Below are 12,051 nucleotides of genomic sequence, written 5' to 3'. Positions count from 1 at the left end.
GAAACAATGTCATTTCTCAAAAGCGAAGAATTAATAAAAAAAGGTTTGAGTATGGTGATGGAAGTTGGAGGAGAATTAAATTATTTCCCACGCATAAACAAATATTTGTAGGGTCGTTGTTTGAGTGGGTTATATTCACCAGATGATATTAAGAGTAAAAGGTTAAAAGGTCCATGAGGTCAGAAGGATCACAGGTGTTTAAGTGGTCTAATGAATAAGGATAGCATGTCAAAAGGTTAGAAGGTTCGTAAAGAACAGGGTGAGAGAAATAGAGGTCTTTAGGGGCAATGAGGGAGGGAAAGAATTAATATGGAAGTGAATGGGTCAAAGATTAATCTGCCAGATGATATGTAGAAGAAGGATGATAGGTCTATAAGAGAAAACAAATATTTGTAGTGTTTGAGTGGTCTAATGAACAACATTAAGGATAGGTACTACAGACAAAAGGTTCATAAAGATGAGGGTGGGAGAAATAGAGGTGTTTATGATTTTTGAAAAAGACAAGGGGGTAAATGACATTAGATAGGGATTTCCCATGTTAAACGGAGGTGTCCCAGAAGCAACATTATTACACTACTGTTATATCAATATCGAATTAATATCAGATAATGTGAATGCCATATCAATATCAAATTAATGTCAGTTAATGTGAATGCTATATCAATATCAATTTAATATCAGATGATGTGAATCCTATATCAATATCAATTTAACATCAGATAATGTAAATGCGATGTCATTATCAAATTAACATCAGTTAATATGAATGTTATATCAATATCAAATTAACATCAGTTAATATTAATGTTATATCAATATCAAAATAATAATCAGTTGATGTGAATGCTTTATCAATATCAAATTAACATCAGTTAATATGAATGTTATATCAATATCAAATTTATATCAGTTAATATGAATGCTTTATCAATATCAAAATAATAATCAGTTAATCTGAATGCAATATCAATATAAATTTAACATCAGAATAATATGAATGTTATATCAATATCGAATTAATATCAGATAATCTGAATGTTATATCAATATCAAATTAATACCAGATAATCTGAATGTTATATCAATATCGAATTAATATCAGATAATGTGAATGCTATATCAATATCAAATTAATATCAGATAATGTGAATGCTTTATCAATATCAATTTAACATCAGATGATGTGAATGTTATATCAATATCGAGTTAATATCAAAGAATCTGAATGTTATATAAATATCGAATTAATATCAGATAATGTGAATGCTATATCAATATCAAATTAATATCAGATAATGTGAATGCTATATCAATATCAAATTAATATCAGATAATGTGAATGCTATATCAATATCAATTTAATATCAGATGATGTGAATCCTACATCAATATCAATTTAATATCAGATAATGTAAATGCTATATCAATATCAATTTAATATCAGATAGTGTGAATGCTATATCAATATCAAATTAATATCAGATAATGTAAATGCTATATCAATATCAAATTAATATCAGATAATGTAAATGCTATATCAATATCAAATTCATATCACATAATGTAAATGCTATATCAATATCAATTTAATATCAGATAATGTAAATGCTATATCAATATCAATTTAATATCAGATAATGTAAATGCTATATCAATATCAATGTAATATCAGATAATGTGAATGCTATATCAATGTCAAATTAATATCAGATAATGTCAATGCTATATCAATATCAATTTAATATCAGATAATGTGAATGCTATATCAATATCAAATTAATATCAGATAATGTAAATGCTATATCAATATCAATTTAAGATCAGATAATGTGAATGCTATATCAATATCAAATTAATATCAGATAATGTAAATGCTATATCAATATCAATTTAATACCAGATAATGTGAATGCTATATCAATATCAATTTAATATCAGATAATGTAAATGCTATATCAATATCAAATTAATATCAGATAATGTGAATGCTATATCAATATCAATTTAATATCAGATAATGTGAATGCTATATCAATATCGAATTAATATCAGATAATGTGAATGTTATATCAATATCGAATTAATATCAGATAATGTGAATGCTATATCAATATCAATTTAATATCAGATAATGTAAATGCTATATCAATATCAAATTAATATCAGATAATGTGAATGCTATATCAATATCAATTTAATATCAGATAATGTGAATGCTATATCAATATCAAATTAATATCAGATAATGTGAATGCTATATCAATATCGAATTAATATCAGATAATGTGAATGCTATATCAATATCAAATTAATATCAGTTAATGTAAATGCTATATCAATATCAATTTAATATCAGATAATGTGAATGCTATATCAATATCAAATTAATATCAGATAATGTAAATGCTATATCAATATCAATTTAATATCAGATAATGTGAATGCTATATCAATATCAATTTAATATCAGATAATGTGAATGCTATATCAATATCAAATTAATATCAGATAATGCGAATGCGATATCAATATCAAATATATATCAGATAATGTAAATGCTAGATCAATATCAAATTAATATCAGATAATGTGAATGCTATATCAATATCAATTTAATATCAGATGATGTGAATCCTATATCAATATCAATTTAATATAAGATAATGTAAATGCTATATCAATATCAATTTAATATCAGATGGTGTGAATCCTATATCAATATCAATTTAATATTAGATAATGTGAATGCTATATCAATCAATTTAATATCAGATAATGTGAATGCAATATCAATATCAAATTAATATCAGATAATCTGAATGCAATATCAATATCAATTTAACATCAGATAATATGAATGTTATATCAATATCGAATTAATATCAGATAATGTGAATGCCATATCAATATCAAATTAACATCAGTTAATATGAATGTTATATCAATATCAAATTAATATCAGTTAATATGAATGCTTTATCAATATCAAAATAATAATCAGTTAATGTGAATGCTACATCAATATCAATTTAATATCAGATGATGTGAATGCTACATCATTATCAAATTAATATCAGATAATCTGAATGTTATTTCAATATCGAATTAATATCAGATAATGTGAATGCAATATCAATATCAAATTAATATCAGATAATCTGAATGCAATATCAATATCAATTTAACATCAGATAATATGAATGTTATATCAATATCGAATTAATATCAGATAATGTGAATGCCATATCAATATCAAATTAGTATCAGTTAATGTGCATGCTATATCAATATCAATTTAATATCAGATTATGTGAATGCTATGTCAATATCAATTTAATATCAGATAATGTGAATGCTATATCAATATCAAATTAATATCAGATTATATGAATGTTATATCAATATCAAATTAATATCAGTCAATAGGAATGCTTTATCAATGTCAAAATGATAATCAGTTAATCTGAATGCTATATCAATATCAATTTAATATCAGATAATGTGAATGCTTTATCAATATCAATTTAATATCAGATAATGTAAATGCTATAACATTATCAAATTAATATCAGTTAATATGAATGTTATATCAATATCGAATTAATATCAGATAATGTGAATGCTATATCAATATCAATTTAATATCAGATAATGTGAATGTTATATCAATATCAATTTAATATCAGATAATATGAATGTTATATCAATATCGAATTAATATCAGATAATGTGAATGCTTTATCAATATCAAATTAATATCAGATAATCTGAATGTTATATCAATATCGAATTAATATCAGATAATGTGAATGCAATATCAATATCAAATTAATATCAGATAATCTGAATGCAATATCAATATCAATTTAACATCAGATAATATGAATGTTATATCAATATAGAATTAATATCAGATAATGTGAATGCCATATCAACATCAAATTAATATCAGATAATCTGAATGTTATCTCAATATCGAATTAATATCAGATAATGTGAATGCTATATCAATATCAAATTAATATCAGTTAATGTGAATGTTATACCAATATCGAATTAATATCAGATAATGTGAATGCTATATCAATATCAAATTAATATCAGATAATGTGAATGTTATATCAATATCGAATTAATATCAGATAATGTGAATGCAATATCAATATCAAATTAATATCAGATAATCTGAATGCAATATCAATATCAATTCAACATCAGATAATATGAATGTTATATCAATATAGAATTAATATCAGATAATGTGAATGCCATATCAATATCAAATTAATATCAGATAATCTGAATGTTATATCAATATCGAATTAATATCAGATAATGTGAATGCTATATCAATATCAAATTAATATCAGATAATCTGAATGCTATATCAATAGCAATTTAATATCAGATAATATGAATGCTATATCAATATCAATTTAATATCAGATAATATGAATGCTATATCAATGTCAATTTAATATCAGTGCACGGTGGGTTAAATTAACAAATATTTGGCCAGCTGAGCTTGGAAAGATATGTCATCAGGTTCAGCTTGCCAATCAAACACTGGTCACGTGAAATTGCCTGATTAACTACATCATAAAGAGGTCATAAATAATGTCAAATAGCTTTACATTTCTCATAGATGGTATTATGCTTTCAGATAATGATATCAGGAGGAATATTTATATTGTTATATAACTGCTGTTATAAACATTTATAGTTTTATAAAACCGATCTTCCAAAATAAGCAAAATGAAATCACTTGAACATTAATTTCGAAGAAACAAACCTGCCATGGTTGGAAATTCTCTACCAATGCACATGAATCATTTTTAAATGGACCCTTCCCATGTTCACATTTTTGAATACCTCTAAGTGCATGTGCTATGCTATAGACAGCCATGTATGTATTGTAAGTAATTCGAAGTTGGGATATGTCTGTAAATGGGGAGTATGCTTGATCAAGCTGTTCTTGTCCTGTGCAGTTTTTCACTCCACTTGCTTTCTGCCAAGTGCATCCAAATGTCCTTTCCCATAGTTCCAAAAGGAAATCATTCAACAAACTTTCTTTCTCCGCTGGTTGGTCTTCACTTTCATTTTCCTCATCAGGTAGAAAAGCAAGATTATGGCTACTACTTGAGGTGAACTGTAAATAATAGGTATTATTTTGTTCAGAACAAATGTCATGGCTGTTAATGTTTATCATCAGTGAGTTTTCTTTTGTTTTATTCCAGACTGAATCAAATTCACTGTATTTCTCATTGATATAGGTAGGTGAAAAGTCATATTTATCACTCATGATCGGTGCATTAAGTTCCGCCTTGGCCTGAGATATTGAGATGCCATTTAGAATTTTTTTCTTTTTTCTTTTCATACAAGGAGGCCCTGACATTATTTTAACTATAAAATTAGGATCTGAGCAATTATGGAGGGATTTCTGTGCCATGGTGATATTCACATCCTGTAAATAAAATTTAATGCATAAATTGCTCGTATTTTGAGTCATTTGTGTTTTTTTAAATTGTGCTTTCTTGACATTTGGTTTGGCACTGCTTGGTCGCAATTCTAAAAGAAAATCGATGAGTCCAGGAATGTGACCCCTTCGTTGTGAAAATCCAAGCGTGCCCTCAAAAATATGAGAATAACCTTGCGTGGCAAGTAACGGTGAAGTGACCCAAGGCTGAGCTGCGAGCCATGTTTTTCCTGTTATGTTTTTTTTCCTAATCTCCTCAGCAAAAGGAACAAGGTCTGGCTCATTGCAATAAACCAAAATCACGTGAGCATGAGAGTTTGACACCAGCAAACCTGGAATACATTGATTTATAAAAGAAATTAGAGCACTGAACAATTGAGAGGGCAATTAAAAAAGTTAAATAAAGGAAATACGAAAGTGAAAGTCAAACCACAGAATTATATGAACTATATTTATAGATAAAAAATACATTGATATGTGTTATTATATTATTGATAACATACAGTCATGTGAAAAAGTAAGTACACGGCATGTAAAGTTTTGACTTTTTCAACATATTTCAACATACATCTACTGTATTTGATCTTCATTTCAACAATATTGACAGATAAAGTTGATATAATATAACAAATATCATGAAACATTTACATTTTGTAGTCCATTGTATAATTTAAATAAACATAAATGCAAATTTCGCATGTGGAAAAAGAAAGTACACCCCTACATTTATCACTACTTCAAATACCTAAAATTAGAATCAGGTGTACCAGCTCAGGTGCAAATGATTAGAACATCATTAGAGAGGATCTTGGAGGAACCTGTCTTATTTAAACCTCAGACATTTGGTTTGGTTTGTTTTTTGTTGTTGAAGTGTGTGGCGTCACCATGCCTAGATCAAAGGAGCTCCCTGAGGCCTTCAGAAAGAAGGTTATAGATGCATACGCATCTGTGAAGGGATTTTAAAAAATCTCCAAACAATTTGAAATCAATCATTCGACTGTCCGGAAGATCATCTACAAGTGGAGAAGATTCCAAACAACTTCCAACTTGTTCAGGCCAGGCCACCCCAGCAATTTCAGCCCGAGAGCAGACCGCAAGACGCTGAAAGAAGTCTCTAAGAACCCCAGAATGTCATCACGGGACCTACAGGTAGTTCTTGTCACTGTTGATGTCAAAGTGCACGACTCTACCATTAGAAAGAGGCTGCACAAATTTGATCTACATGGGAGGTGTGCCAGGAGGAAACCGTTGCTGTCCAGAAAGAACATCAGGGCATGAACACCTAGGCAAAGACCAGCACTTCTGGAACAATGTGCTCTCAACAGATGAGTCAAAGGTGGAGCTATTTGGCCACAGTACCATGTTTGGCGAAAACCAAAGACAGCATTTGACCACAATAACCGGACACCAACTGTAAAGCATGGTGGTGGAAATATTATGGATTGGTGCAGCTTTGCTGCATCAGGGTCGGCATCTCACCATCATATAATCCACTATGAATTCTTCATTGTACCAGCGGGTGCGTGAGGATAATGTGAGGCCATCTGTCGGAAAGTTGAAGCTCAACCGAAGTTGGACCTTGCAACATGACAATGACACTAAACATACCAGTAAATCCACCAAGGAATGGCTGAAAAGAAAGAAATGGAGGGTTCTGGAATGGCCAAGTCAAAGCCCGGATCTAAATCCCATCGAGATGTTGTAGGGGGATTTGAAACGAGCTGTGCATGCAAGAAACCCCTCAAACATCGCACAGCTGAAAGAATTCTGCATGGAGGAGTGCGCAAAAATTTCTCCCAGTCGATGTCAGAGACTGGCAGACAGTTATAAGAAACGCCTACTTGAGGTTGTTTCTGCCAAAGGGGGAAATGCCATCTATTAGAGCCAAGGGTGTACTTACTTTATCCACATGCAAAATTTGCATTTATGTTTATTTAAATTATACAATGGACTACAAATTGTAAATGTTTCATGGTATTTGTTATATTATTTCACCTTTATCTATCAACATTGTTGAAATGAGATCAAATAGCTGTATGTTGAAATTTGTTGAAAAAGTCAAAACTTTACATGGGGTGTACCTACTTTTTCACGTGACTGTACAGTGTATTACAGATGAGAAAACAAAATGTTGTTGTTTGTTGTTTCCAAAAAAGTTTGTTTACAGATGAGAAAACAATATTGGACTGTTGTGAATGTCTCAATTTGAGAGTTTTTTTGAAGCTAGCTTCATTTTATCAGAAGTCACCCATTGAAGGTAGTATTTGTTACAAAAAGGCCAATTTTAGAATTGGCTCGATGTTAGCTCTCCAACAACCACCCATGGCATTGCAGCAAAGGCCTTCAATAAATCTTTGGGTCTGATCCGATTTTTAACTTCCCAACCCAGATTTCTGCAAACCATAAAGTCCTCCCTTTTGGACCGAGTAATGACTTGCTTTCTATACAATGACTTATATTCGTCTTCTGCCCCTTTTTGTTGTTTTGACCACTTTCTTATCAAAACCAATATCTTTCTGGTTATGTAAGGGAGCAACCACACAACACAGAGTACGGCTGATCACCCAGGCCAACTAGCATGTATTGCTATCTGCCCTCTCACAAATACATTGGATGATCATCTCTATTGCACCTGATATTGATTCCAACTGGAAATATTTTCACAAAAGCGTTCTTTTTCTCAGGTACTGCTTTATCCCATTCAACCCTGTGACTATACTATCTATCCTCTCAGCCCTGGTGCACTGAAAACTGTGGAGAGGCCATTGTGGTTGAGCAGCAGGCTTTCTCAAACATAGAAGCCTAACCTGACTGAGGGCAACTTTATCCCATAAGGTGTACAACAAATGTGTGTCCATCCTGAAGCATACCATCTTGGAATTCTCAATGCTGAACTCTCCAAGCAGTCCCCTTTCTCCAAGTCATGGTGGCACGTTTTCAAGTCAATCTCTTATGTATGGTCACCCTCCATCCCCTCCCTTACCTCGAAAGGCATCACTGTAGACTCTGCCCGACATAAGGGAGAATGCTCTCTTTTGTGTATCATTTCATGTATCAGTATAATTTACCCAACCCATCCCGCCGAGCTGACAGGATAGCCTCGACCCCTGCAGCTATGCACACTTCCATCTTGGTTGTATAACCTGGATTTGAACCTCGGCTAAGCTCTAAACTGTGATGCTGGTATTTCACAGACAGGGAAAAGCAATGTGTGCCATTCTTCCGACGGATGTTAAACTGGGCGTCACATCTGCCAGCATCATTTGGTGTACGCTAAATATATCATGGTGTGCTTCCTGAAGAATAGGCAAGCACAGTTTCCGGATCTAACATACAGGGGGCACTGCTTCAGCAGCACGGATGCACTCCCAGTATATGATGCAACCTGCAATCACGTCGTGCTGCAGAGGAAAGGAGGAGAAAAGGAACCCATTTGGCAATCTGCCCATTTCCTCTAGCCTTGATTTTCTTTTTTTGTTTTGGCAATGGGACAGATGCAGTGACAGACTGGGACTAAAAATCGGCCCAGGCATTTGAAAGCACACTGGCCCAAATTCGGGGTGTTGGCAATTATTTCTTTCATTTTTTTTTCCCAGGCTTTTTTTCAAGGCTAATTCAACGTATAATACTGGCACAGCTAAAATAAGTTATGTTCTTTGTGTCAATAGTGGGCCCGTTGGTCCGACGGGTCAAATTTTCATTGGTCTTCATGGCCTTGTAGCATACCTGTCTGTTGTACTGCTTCAGTATTTTGTTATGAGATATCACCCAACACAAAGCCAAAGGCCACTCGAGGTTGGGGCTACACAAAGGAAAGTATAGATATTAGACAGAAAGGAGGATATATTGACATTTCTCTTGAATGTATTATTCGTGATGTGATGTGATTGATGTATTCTTCGGGACAAGCGTTGGACAAGCGTGCTGTGTACACATTATAGACAACAATTGGATTAGATGAAAGAATTGTACAAATGTGCAGTGCAGCCTATTTTACCAGTCCCTTTTGGACCATAATTGCACATTACATAAACTTGCAAGTGTTGACATTGCAGACATATTGGACAACATGATAAGTACATTAATACTGATGATAATTAGAGATTATGGATGAATTGTACATGTGCAATACTTCTGCCTACCTACTTCTGCAATAGAATAGAATTCTAATATTATGTATGGCATTTGAATTATTTCCAGAAAAATGTAGGACTGTGAAGTGGTCCCTTTGAAACCAACAGACTGTAACTGCATTGCAAATTTAATCATGCAGATGTATAAATCAAGTGGTCCCTTTAAAACGAAGTGACTGTTACTGGATTGAAAATGCATTTACATTTTCATGCAGCTGTATGAATCAAATTGGCGACCCTTCATATGAACTTTTCTTGAACATTACTTGGTTCCTCCTAAGAACACAAGGGTAGTCCAGCATGGACACGAGGTTTTTGAATGTCCCTTCTTTTCTCTGTTGTTTGCCATTTTCTACAAGCTATGGAATGTTCTGTTCTTTTCTATTGTTTACCACATGGCACATACAATATAAATGGCCATTTATATGCCCCTGGCATTTTCCCCAACAATATTTCAGGTATTAGATACACTTTGACATCTAGCCTTATTTGAAAAGCTCTCTGCCAGTGGTATGTATACAAGGCTACATTCAATCCTATATTTTGACTTCCTACATTCACACAATAAAGGTGTTGCTGCCAATTGAATCCTCTCCTTTCCACTTCCAGCAAAGGCTATTGATCCCCTTTGACAGTATCTTTGGCCCAGTCTTGATCCACATTTATATAACAAGAATGATTGCACTGTGGCCACAACCTGCGACAAAATCCCGTAATGGGTCAATTGGAAAATGTGCATTTTTTTTTTTTGTATACAGAGTCGAGGCTCGTGAAAGAGCTAACATTTATCAAACAAACAAATCAAACAAACAAGTAAACAAAGTATATAAAAATAGGAGCGGTCGACAAGATGGGGAGAGAAGGGGAGGAAGCACACAAATACAACATTTGAGGGCAGGGACATCCGGAGATGTGTGGGAGGCAGAGGGCCTGGGGGGAGGCAGGATAGGTATAAAACGCAAGGACACCAAGGACTTCCAGGAAAGAAGACAAAAGTCACCTTTAATTTAAAACACTCTTAAAAGATGAATAGCATGAATGGAAAACGCATATTTAATGTGCTATTTAAAATTAACTTGACACCTCTTATCTCTGTCACCCTCCCCATGGAACAAGCTGAATCATAACATGGTCAGATTGCTTATCCCCAATATGGGGCCATTAAAAAATTACATAACGCTATATTTTTAGTAATTTGTGTAACATAAAGCTACGTAACGCTTGATTACTGTGCATTCTGACATACCGTGCGTTCTGACGCATCATGCAATCGGACGGGCTTGATTAAACCTTACTATTATTCGATATATGATTGGATTTTTTGGGGTCCTTCATTGTGAATAACACTCGACTGAAACAAAGCCAATGGTTTTAGTAATTTGCGTAACATAATGCTCGATTATGTAATGTAACCCTTGATTACCGTGCATTGCGTTCTGACGGGCTTGATTAAACCTTACTATTATTTAATATACTAGTACACCCATTCTCCAAGAGGGTGGCAGGAAGGGTCATTCCTCTCTGGGATATATAGATTACAGTAGATCCATGGCCGGGCCTCAATAACATTGGGGGCGGGAGGGATATGTTCATTCACCAAGTTTCTTGTAGAGCGCTCGCCAAGTGTCTTAAGCATTCAAGCAAGCACTCCATTCAAAAACGTTGATAAGGAACGGCTGGCTTGGCAAGCGCTCGCTAGCTGCTTGGTAACTGAACACATCCCGGGTTTCCTTCCTTTCAGTTTCTCATGTTAAACAGCAGTAGCGACTGTTTCAAAAGGCCGCCATGAAGAACGCCACATTAGTGGCAAGAAGGGTCATGTTATTAACCCTTGTGGCATAAATAGATTACAGAAGATCTTCGCTCAGTTCCGTAAGTAAAATTTGCCTCAAGGATGTTGGGATTCCTTCACATTTCTTTCAGTTTAGTGTTAAACAGCATTAGCGACTGTTTAAAAAGGTAATCATATGTGTTTGTGGTTTATAATGTTTTACCTTCTTGTAGGGGGACATTGCTCCCATGGAACACAACGATAAGCTATTGTCGTGCGGACGGCTCTCATTTAAGATAGCGTCCACGGATGAAATCGAGCTTAACGAGGCGACAATCAATTCAATGGCGGATCATACACGAGAAGGGGAGTTTGGGGGAGAATGCCGCTTACCTTTACGGTCCGACGATGTCTTCTCCCTGTGGAAATTAACTCAACCCAAGACGGTGTAAAATGTACAAACAGAAAGAATATTTATTACGGAACCCGAGAACAATGAAACACGTCGACAAATAACTGTGGTTCCTAAACCGGGATCCCGCACACCTCACTTCAACAACAGCACAGGGGAAGGAATTAAATAAAAGAATTGTCGTGTTGTGTTCTGTGGTGCGCCTTAACTGTCTGGATGTGTGATGTTGGTCAGGCTCTGTCCGGCTCCGATGTTGGCG

The 12,051-nt window shown here is 33.7% G+C and overlaps 1 long non-coding RNA gene across 1 annotated transcript in view; it reads right to left on the bottom strand.

Moving 5' to 3' along the window:
• LOC144891355 (uncharacterized) overlaps positions 1–12,051 on the bottom strand; it is a 316,637-nt gene that overhangs the window by 94,198 nt on the left and 210,388 nt on the right. The window lies entirely within an intron of this gene.

The sequence above is a fragment of the Myxine glutinosa genome, chromosome 3 (assembly GCF_964187855.1).
Source record: "Myxine glutinosa chromosome 3, kmMyxGlut1.1, whole genome shotgun sequence".
Taxonomy (NCBI): domain Eukaryota; kingdom Metazoa; phylum Chordata; class Myxini; order Myxiniformes; family Myxinidae; genus Myxine; species Myxine glutinosa.
Note: the sequence above shows the minus strand (reverse complement) of the source record. Positions and strands in the feature narration are given on the sequence as shown.